The sequence below is a fragment of the Leucoraja erinacea genome, chromosome 15 (genome assembly GCF_028641065.1).
Source record: "Leucoraja erinacea ecotype New England chromosome 15, Leri_hhj_1, whole genome shotgun sequence".
In the NCBI taxonomy this organism is placed as follows: domain Eukaryota; kingdom Metazoa; phylum Chordata; class Chondrichthyes; order Rajiformes; family Rajidae; genus Leucoraja; species Leucoraja erinaceus.
The window spans coordinates 6485111-6496365 of NC_073391.1; positions in this window are offsets into that span (position 1 = coordinate 6485111).

Genomic DNA, 11255 nt, shown 5'->3' on the forward strand with positions numbered 1-11255 from the left:
AGAGAAGTTAGGGATACAATAAAACTAAAAGAAAAGATGTATAACACAGCAAAGAGTAGCCGGAAGCCAGAGGATTGGGAAACATTCATAGGACAACAGAAGGAAACAAAACGGGCAATACGGGCTGAAAAGATGAAGCACGACGGGCAGCTGGCCAGGAATATAAAGAAGGACAGTAAAAGCTTTAGATATGTTAAGGGAAAAGGAATAGCAAAGTCAAGTGTGGGTCCCTTGAAGGCAGACACGGGTGAAATTATTATGGGCAACAATGAAATGGCAGAAGAGTTGAATAGGTACTTCGGATCTGTCTTCACTAAGGAAGACACAAACAATTTCCCAGATGTACTGGAGGACAGAGGATCTAAGGGGGTAGAGGAACTGAAAGAAATTTCCATTAGGAGAGAAATAGTATTGGGTCAGCTAATTGGACTGAAGGATGATAAATCCCCTGGACCTGATGGACTGCATCCCAGGGTCCTCAGGGAGGTGGCTCTAGAAATAGTGGACTCATTGGTGATCATTTTCCAATGTTCCGGATCAGATCCTGTCGATTGGAGGATAGCTAATGTTATCCCACTTTTCAAGAAAAGAGCGAGAGAGAAAACGGGGAATTACAGACCAGTTAGCCTGACTTTGGTGGTGGGAAAGATGCTGGAGTCAATTATTAAAGAGGTAATAATGGGGCAGTAAAAGGATTAGTACAAATCAACATGGATTTATGAAAGGGAAATCATGCTTGACTAATCTTATGGAATTTTTTGAGGATGTGGCAAGTAAAATGGATGAAGGGGTGCCAGTGGATGTAGTGTGTAGATGGTTTATGCATGCAACCAATAATGTAGCTACCTCAACCATTAACCACGCCTTAGTTATCAAGTATAATAACACTCTGTCTCCTTATCTTTCACTCTCTCCAGCATGGTGACAGACTGCGTGCAGTTAGTGCTGGATCATGTTTAATCTGTGTGTTTATTAAAGAGTTAAGTAAAGTTACAAGTGTGTCAGATTCACTTCTTTACATGGTGTCGGCAAGTTAAATCTCGCGCCTCCTGTTTATCGGGTTTTATTTCTTGAGTTTGTTTCTTTGTCGGAGTTTTCCTCTCCTTGTGTCACCATGGCATCCTAATGCCGCAATCCCGCGCCCCTGGTCTTTGATGCAGACATAGCGGAGCGCTGGGTGACTTTTGAGATGGATTTTACCCACTACATGAACATTGCTCATCGCAACGATCCTGATGCCGTTAAAGCTTCCCTTCTTCTAAACCTTGCCGGTCCTGATGCCATGAGGAGAGCACAAGCCTTCACCTACAGTCCCGCGGTCCGGGATGAACATGATCAGGTCCAAGTACCTGCAGAGTCTGCCGCTGACCCGGTATGTCTGTTGCGAAAATTTGCTGAGCTTTGTGACCTGCCCTCTAACCGCATTTTAGAGAGAGCTGAGTTTTTTATGAGGAAGCAACAGCATGATGAGCCTTTTGAATGTTTTATTGCTGATCTGCATTACCTCGCTCAGAGGTGCCGATTTGAAACTATGACTGAACAGCTTACTAGAGACATTCTAGTGACTGGGATGCTCGATCAGAAGTTACGATCGGAGCTATTAAGGAAACCAGATCTTACTCTAACCGAAGCCATGCATGCATGCAGGTTGGCTGAAGTCGTTGATCCGCTGTTCGGACAGTGTGGGTCTGATAATAAATCGATTAATTTAACAGGTCTCAATAGGTCTCAACGTCCTAACATAGTCAACACCAGACCCATGTCGCGGGCCATCTATGTCCCCGGCGGACAAGGCGTTAAAAAATGCCCTAATTGCAGTTATGTGCATTCGATGCAGTCGCAGTGCCCGGTTTATGGAAAATCCTGCAATTTCTGCAAGAAATTGAATCATTTCTCGGCTGTCTGCTGTTCCCGTGGGAAATTTCTCCCAGCTTCTAGACAAGTCCTAAACAGCTTGGTGCAAGTTGATAGCGAGTTTGGTTCCCAATCCTCTCTCGACACTGCCCACGACTCTGAGCCAATTAGTTCTCAAGGAGATGCTAGTGTATTCACACTCCTACACGCACCTGCCCGACTCACGGATCCTTCGGTCCTCGTTACTGTCAACAATTCGACCTTCTCTGCTAAGCTCGACACGGGGGTGAAGGTCAATATTATGTCGACAAGCCTGTTCAGAAAGATTAGGCATAATGAGCAACTAAGTGCATTAGGTCCTGAAACCAGTGGGCAAGGCCACTTTCAATTGTGTGCTGCAGAGGTCATCGCGGGCTCTCACGTTCTATGTTCTCGACTCTGACTGTGTGACTTTGTTGGGCAGCCAGGCATGCCAGGACCTGGGACTAGTCTCGTTCAACCGCACTGTCCATGAGGTACGGGTGATGTTGGATCCGACACCTGAGTACCCGGACCTGTTTGATAATGAGCTGGGCAAACTGCCTATCGTCTACAAGATCGCCACTGACCCAAAGGTGGCGCCTGTGGTCCGTGCACCACACAATGTATCCCTCGCTATGAAGGACAAGGTTGAATCGATGCTGAAGACCATGGGAGCGATGGGAGTGCTGGAGGTAGTTAGCGAGCCCACCGAGTGGGTCTCCACCATGGTTGCCACGCTAAAAAAGGACAAGAACGAGATAAGAGTGTGCATCAACCCAAAGGACCTGAACCTCGCAATTAGGCGACTACACTACCTCATGAGAACCGTGGAAGATGTTGCGGCTCAAGTCGGCAAGGCCACAGTTTTCTCCATCCTCGATGCCAAGAGTTTCTTCTGGCAGATACCACTCGACAAATGCTCCTCCGATCTGACAACGTTTGCTACTCCTTTTGGCAGATTCAAATTCCTGTGGATGCCATTCGGAATCAACTCTGCCAGCGAGGTGTCCCAGAGGTCCATGGAACAGCTGTTCGCTGGCATGCCGTGCGCCATTATCGTGGATGATATCCTAGTCTGCGGGGAACATGACAAAAACCTACGCCGGGTCCTGGACCGGGCTCGACAGATCAATTTAAAACTGAACATAAAAAAGTACAGGTTTCGCGTCTCTGAAGTGCCTTACATCAGACACATCTTCACTTCTGATGGACTAAAGCCTGACCCACAAAAGACTACTGCAATTACAGAGATGCCAGCCCCAAACGACGTCCTCGGTCTGCAACGTTTCCTGGGCATGGTCAATTACCTCGGTAAGTTTATACCTAATCTCAGTGAGCTGAGCTCGCCCCTGAGGCAACTAACTAAAAACATGGTATTGGGGGTAGGGTGTTGACATGGATAGAAAATTGGTTGTAACAAGTGATCCTGGAGTGCCCCACAGGGTTACGCACCAATTTCACTCACTATAGTCCACCCCGCCTTCACCTATATCCTTCCCGCACGCATAATATTTCAATCCGCTTCTCACGTACCTCGCATCCCTTTGTCTCCTTGTCTCCCCTAGCCATTGTCAATTACTCCACTCATTTACTAATGAAACGCCCCTCATCTGTATCCGCCCGTCATTTTACGGGATTTGCCCCATCTTCTCTACCTGTCCAGTTTGCTCCACCATTAAAATCAGTCTGAGGAAGTGACCCACACCTAAATTCTGCCCATCCATTCCCTCCACAGACGCTGACTGACCAGTGGTTTGCTTCTTGCTCAAGATGCCATCTTCTGCAGTGCCATGCATCCCCATAGGGAGGTTTCACGGCAGTCGGGTCACGATCCATGACCCGTACTATTGCTACGCTATGCCAACTGGAGTACACGCGATGAACTGCAGGTAAACACTTACCATTGTTTCCAGCGTAGCGGGCCCGTTAAATCCCGCTGAAATTGTCAATTTTTGCGCTGTAAATACTTATGGAAATCTGGATAAGCGTGGGAGACTTTTAGCCTACTTCAGAATTCCAAAAGTGAGGAGAAATGACGGTAGATAGAAGCGAAAGATGAAGGGACAACAACAGCCAGAGTGCTTGGCGAACATAGGCCGTTTGCTCACTGCATTTCATCAACTAAGGCATTATTTGTGTTTTTTCTTGATTCCTTTGGCATCTAAAAAGTTTCAGAAGTGATAAATCTGGCTGTGACATTATTAAATCGCCCATACATACAAAATGAAAACACATCTGAAGCAAAATTTACAGCCAGATTTATCACCGGAGACTTTTTAGATACCAAAGGAATCAAGAAAAACCACAAATAATGCCTTACTGTTGATGAAATGCAGTGAGCAAACGCGATAATTCCCAATATTTTCAATTCCGATATCTGCACAGCCAATGTTCGCCAAGCACTTTAGTTGTTGTTGTCCCTTCAGCTCTCGCTTCTCTTTACATTCATTTCGCATCACTTTTGGAATCCTGAAGTTGGGTACATGTCTCTCACACTTACCCCGACTTCCACAGTTTTTTACAGCGAAACAATTCAACATTTTGGTGGTTTTTAACAGGTAGGAAAGTAACCGCCAAAATACTGGAAGTGACGGATGTCCTCCAGATGCATTGAGCGGCTCCGTGCATCAAGCCCTATGACCCAGTGATCTTACGTGCACACCTCCCTATAAAGAACATGAGAATGTCATCATTGATCTCCTTTATTTATTGGTACAGATGTGCAGTCTCATTTCTAACTGAACAAATGTATGTGGAGAGCACGCTATTCTGCAAAGGGAAGAAAAATTATACATAATAATAGAGTTGTGGATTGAGAAGAAGGATGCACGCGTATAGAACAGGACATAGAGTAGTTTATAATATGGCCATGGAAATGGAAGATGGAGATTATTCCCGCAAGTGAGACAAAAACTAACAAGATGGAGGTGCAGGGAAGTCCCGAGAAAGCAAATGTGGTTGCGGCTCATTCTTAAACAATCCCGCAAGTGAGATGTGTTGCACATTGGGAGGATAAACTTTAGGGTTAATAGAGCTGATTTACACATATTGGGGTCCAACTATGGAGCTCCTTAGAAGTAGCAAAACATTTATAAAGCAATAACGAAGGAGTAAGATATGTTTGGCTCCTTCAATTGTTGGTATTCAGTGTAAGCTCACTCTGGTAGAACGTTGGTTCGCACGCACTTGGAACATTTTGTGCATCTCTAGTCTCCACATTGCGGGAAACATATGGTGACATTGGAGAGTGTTCAGAAGATATTAAACACAATACTGAGTGATTGCATCCGATATTACTGAGGAGGTGGTACTTTAGATGCTGAAGGTGGATACGTCACATGGACCTCATTGACGGTAATCTGGGTTTCTGAAATTGTAGGTGTAGAAATTGTAGCGGCATTAGTGGTCGTCTTTCAAGCAGTACTACATTCAGGAATGGTTCCAGAGGATTGAGAAATCCCAGACATGCCTCTACTGTTTAGAAATTAATGATGCAAACGAAATACAACTATAATCCAGTTCGTCTGAGTTTTTTTGCAGTTGGTAACGTTTTAGATTCCATTATTAAGGATGAAGTTTCCAAGTGCTTAGAACTGCATGATAAAATAAGCCGAAGTCATTATCGTTTTGGGAATGGGAGACCCTGCCTGACAAACCTGTCAGAGTTATTTGATGAGGAAACAAGGAAAGACAAATGACAGTCAATGGTTGTTGCTTCCATGTATTTTCAGAACGTCTTTGCTAAGGTGCCACACATGATAGGACTCCCACTGCACCTAGCAGAGGCAAGTTTGGAGCACGGAAAATAGATAGGTTGAGTGGCAGCTGCATTTTCTAGTTGGCTGCCCATTATATGTGAGTGCTGCAGAGGTCAGTGTTTGATTCGCTAGTTTTCAAGGTATATGTTAGTGAATTCGATGGGAGACTTGATGGCTTTGTGGCCGTTCGCGGATAACATTAAGGTAGGTGGAGGGAGGGGCAGGTGGTGCGGGGGAAGCAGGGAGGCTGCAAACGGACTCGCTTTGGTAGAATAAATAAACTCTTCGCCTTCTTTTCGATTAGGATTCAGAAATCCGAGGTGGATTTGGTGGATTTGGTAGGGGATTGCCAACATATTAATTTGCAGTTTGAAACAGCGATAGGTAAGGGGAATGAAAGGTCACCATTAAGTTCGATGGGACTACAATGGAAAAGCACTGGTGTAATATGAGGCCACATTTGGAATATTGCGAACAATGATCCCAGGGTTGATTGGGTGATCGTATGAACAGCATTTGAAGTCGCTGGAGCATAGAAGAATGAGAGGGGAGAGCTCATTGAAACCGCACGGATAATATCATGATTGGATAGATTGGACTTGGAAATTATGTCTCCAGTAATGGGAGCGTCTGAAACCAAAACACACGGCCTCAGAATATAGTTACGTCCATTTAAAATGACAATGAAGAGGAATTTATTTAGACAGAGGGTTGTGAGTCTGTGGAATTTATTGCAAGACATGGATATTTTCAAGCCGGAGATGGATATGGTCCTGTTTCGGAAAGGCGCCAAACACTATGCAGAGGAGGCGGGAGAATGGAATTGAGAGGGAAAATTGATCCACCATGGTTGAATTGTGTAGTAGACTGGATGGGCAGAATGGCCTAAGGCTTCGTCTCATAACCCTTTGACAATCCCATCACAACGTTGTTCAGACCTTGAAGGAAATTCCGCTCCTGGAGAAGGGATCAGTTTTAAATCACCTCCCTGCCAATGCTGTCAGCTGATGGCTATGTGAATACATGTACATATACGTACCAGCAGTGAACATATACACCCCTGTATGCATCCCTCCTTGTACAAACGGCTGAGACATAAGCAACATTCCAAAAGCGATGAAAAGCATGATGAGCCTCTTCTTCGATGTTCCTTGGTCAGGATGGGACGCGGAGAAGGAAGTGTGGAATCGTGCCTGAGGTGCTGCTGTATGGATTATGGGATGTGGTGTCGTGTGTTGTCGGAATTGGCCCGTTGATGTTGGGCGTGTATTTGGAGACGGGGTTGAATCTGCCACTAATCTGTAGGTATGTTGCAAAACCTACCTTCAGCGGGGCTGCAGGTCTGTCCCAGCCCATGTGCGTGATGTTGGCGCCGTTGAGAGGGGGGCGGGTTTAAAATTCGATTTTCTCTAGGCTATTTCAAATCGAGGTTGTTCAGCCGACTTAGTAACTGACGAAAAATCACTGCCAGGTTCATTCGCTGCGGCTATTTTTAAACTTAATTGGTTAATTTAATTGTTATAGTTAGTTAAAAATTATCCTCTAAACCCGCAACTGCCGACAACAGGACGGATCTCATACAGGGGACAACGGAAGGTAGGTTGTTTGTTTTTACATTAAAAAGGGCTTCTTAAGATCCCTTTATACAAAGTTTTATGTTGCGAGTAGCCCCATTAAATCCCGCAGTATTTTTCTGGGCAAATGGGGGTACAAATCTACCGCAAATCTACCAGCGCATTCCACAGTTCCACAGGATCCCACTCGAAAGCTGATTTAAATGGCCATTAATTTACAGCAATTGAACACTAAATTCCTTCCATTTGACCTATTAATTAATGTAAATGAGATTTAAAAATCATGGTTTTATTGTGAATTCTTGTGTGAATGTTATTTGGACACTTAGGCTATTTAAAAATGTTAATCTTTTCTTAAGAAATGGATAGATGTTTAGATCTAGTAATTGAAGTTTGTAATTAGCTACAATTGGGTAACTAACTAATATGCTTTAATTTCAGGTCATCCAAGTAAGATTGTTTCATATTTGTTTCAGAATGCTTCAATCTATAATAACTGAAAATGTCTTTCAGTGCTCTTAATTTTTAAGAAAGTTATGGCCATTTCACTGTCCTCGATCACAGCTTTTGAGTTAAGTCAATGGAAAATCAATAGAGAACAAGATGCTTATTCCAAGTATGAAAATGGCCATAACCTTTTTAATACTGAAGATATGAAAGTGAATTAAGTGTCAAATTAAACTTATTTTTGTGCTTTATCTGATGGGATAAATTGCAGACTTGACTTTTTAAATCTCAAAATTTTGTACCATTGCTAACTGTCCATGAAGGAACTGCAGATGCTGGAAAATCGAAGGTAAACAAAAAAGCTGGAGAAACTCTGCGGGTGCAGCAGCATCTATGGAGCGAAGGAAATAGGCAATGTTTAGAGCCGATTAGAAGACTAAGGCGGGATCTTATAGAAACTTACAAAATTCTTAAGGGGTTGGACAGGCTAGATGCAGGAAGATTGTTCCCGATGTTGGGGAAGTCCAGAACAAGGGGTCATAGTTTAAGGATAAGGGGGAAATCTTTTAGGACCGAGATGAGGAAAACGTTTTTCACACAGAGAATGGTGAATCTCTGGAATTCTCTGCCGCAGAAGGTAGTTGAGGCCAGTTCATTGGCTATATTTAAGAGGGAGTTAGATGTGGCCCTTGTGGCTAAAGGGCCACAAGAGAAGGCAGGAACAGGATACTGAGTTGGATGATCAGCCATGATCATATTGAATGGCGGTGCAGGCTCGAAGGGCCGAATGGCCTACTCCTGCACCTATGTTCAATGTTTCTATGAAACGGGTCTGAAGAAGGGTTTCGGCCCGAAATGTTGCCTATTTCCTTCGCTTCATACATGCTGCTGCACCCGCTGAGTTTCTCCAGCTTTTTTGTGTACCTACTTATCTGAGTCCGTTGTGTTGCTGGATGGATCATTCTGATGTTTGTTATGTCCAGAATTACATAACGGGACTGCGGGTCCATCCCCAGCTGACTGGTCTGGAGGAGATCAAACTTTTGTAACAAACTTGTGGGCTCATGCTGTGCTACTAAAGCATGGATGGAGCTAACTGTGGGCAACAGTGTGCGGGCCAGCATTAAAGATAATCCAATCTATCTCACATCGTCTCTAAAACTGCCGCAAAAGAAGACCTGTCACTGCATGTGTATCAGAAGGAAGATGTGAATCATCTGGAGTATTGTGGACCACATCTGGAGTATTGTGTACAGTTTTGGTCTCCTAATTAGAGGAAGGACATCCTTGTGATTGAGGCAGTTCAGCGTAGTTTCACCAGATTGATCCCTGGGATGGCGGGACTGTCATGTGAGGAAAGATTGAAAAGACTAGGCTTATATTCACTGCAGTTTAGAAGGATGAAGGGTATCTTATAGAAACATATAAAAGGACTGGACAAGCTGGATGCAAGAAAAATGTTCCTAATGTTGGGCGAGTCCAGAACCAGGGGCCACACACAGTTTTAGAAGAAAGGAGATGTCTTAAAACTGAGGTGAGAAAAACCTTTTTCACCCAGAGAGTTGTGAATTTATGGAATTTACTGCCACAGAGGGCAGTGGAGGCCAAATCACTGGATGGATTTAAGAGAGAGTTAGATAGAGCTCCAGGGGCTAGTGGAGTCGAGGGATATGGGGAGAAGGCAGGCATGGGTTATTGATAGGGGACGATCAGCCATGATCACAATGAATGGCGGTGCTGGATCGAAGGGCAGAATGGCCTCCTCCTGCACCTATTTTCTAGGTTTCTATGTTTCTATGTAATCAGAACTCTTGTAATCACCATGAGAGTCAAAGTACGCCCAGGGCAGTTTATCATAGTCCCCACCTGAAGCAAATTATGCCTTAATCATTCTGGTTTAATTTCAGTTTTATTGTGCCGACACTAACAACATATACATTTAAATATCATACTATTTATTTTCCCCATTGACACCAAGTGTCGCTGATCGAACAAGTGTTCTTGGCGTCAGCAGACTTAGTTGTCCCTGTCAACTCACCCTTAGAGCCGCGCTTGCTCCACGGAACACAGGGATTCATTATTATATGGAATAATGAACAACAATTCACTTCGATTTAGGAAGGAGATGAACAGCAGAACCTGTTCCATCAAACGCACAGAATGTTCCGTGATCCTGTTAACATAAGCTGCGCTTGCTCTTTTGTCTCTTGCGGCTCAAAGATATGTCTCTCTGAGTCCTTTAATTTTGGAGACATTAATTGTTACTGGCATTAATTGTTAATTTTGCCAGGCACCTTGACCATCGCCGGGAGTTCAGCAAACCAAGGTTATTTGAGAGTGCAAAATGTGGCCATTCCTCCGAGTTACAGGGGCTGGAGAAAAACAGAGTAGTCCACTGGGTGACACGTTATCATACTGTAGATAGAGCAGATCTACCCCACAGATATGTGTAGAAGACCACAAGTATATTTTAGATGAAGCACAACGGTCCTGCCCTTCTACACCACCCTCTCTGTGTCATTTACAGAGACATGTAAGAACAGGCCTGACATCACACATGTCAGAAGGACCAGAGTTTGACTTAACCATGTGCAGCAGCAATGTCACTGATTCACTGAGTCACAGGTTACATAGAAACCTAGAAAATAGGTGGAGGAGGAGGAGGCCATTCGGCCCTTCGAGCCAGCACCGCCATTCATTGTGATCATGGCTGATCGTCTCTATCAATAACCCATGCCTGCCTTCTTCCCATATCCCTTGACTCCACTAGCCCCTAGAGCTCTATCTAACTCTCTCTTAAATTCATCCAGTGACTTGGACTCCACTTCCCCCTGTGGCAGGGAATTCCATAAATTTACAACTCTCTGGGTGAAAATTTTTTTTTCTCTCCTTAGTCTAAATGACCTCCCCTTTATTCTAAGACTGTGGCCCCTGGTTCTGGACTCGCCCCACATAGGGAACATTTTTCCTGCATCTAGCTTGTCCAGGTCATTTATAATTTTAAATGTTTCTATAAGATCCCCCCTCATGGACCACAAAAAGAAACCCATTGGTACAGGTTGCCCAGACACCGCTAATATAGATCTTCAGACCATTGCCATGGCCTTACTAGACCCCCGCCCAATAAGTCTTTGGGCCCAAGTAGGCTAGTCTGGGTATTAAAGCTATGAGCTGAACCAGGTTTATATGATCAACCACAAACGTTGGTTCCCCCCTCCCCCCCCCCCCCCCCCCCCCCACCCCCGCGGTTACACACAAATTTCACCCACTATAGTCCACCCCGCCTTCACCTATATCCTTCCCGCACACATAATATTTAAATCCGCTTCTCACGTACCTCGCATCCCTTTGTCTCCTTGTCTCCTCTAGCCATTGTCAATTACTCCACTCATTTACTAATGAAACGCCCCTCATCTGTATCCGCCCGTCATTTTACGGGATTTGCCCCATCTTCTCTACCTGTCCAGTTTGCTCCACCATTAAAATCAGTCTGAGGAAGTGACCCACACCTAAATTCTGCCCATCCATTCCCTCCACAGACGCTGACTGACCAGTGGTTTGCTTCTTGCTCAAGATGCCATCTTCTGCAGTGCCATGCATC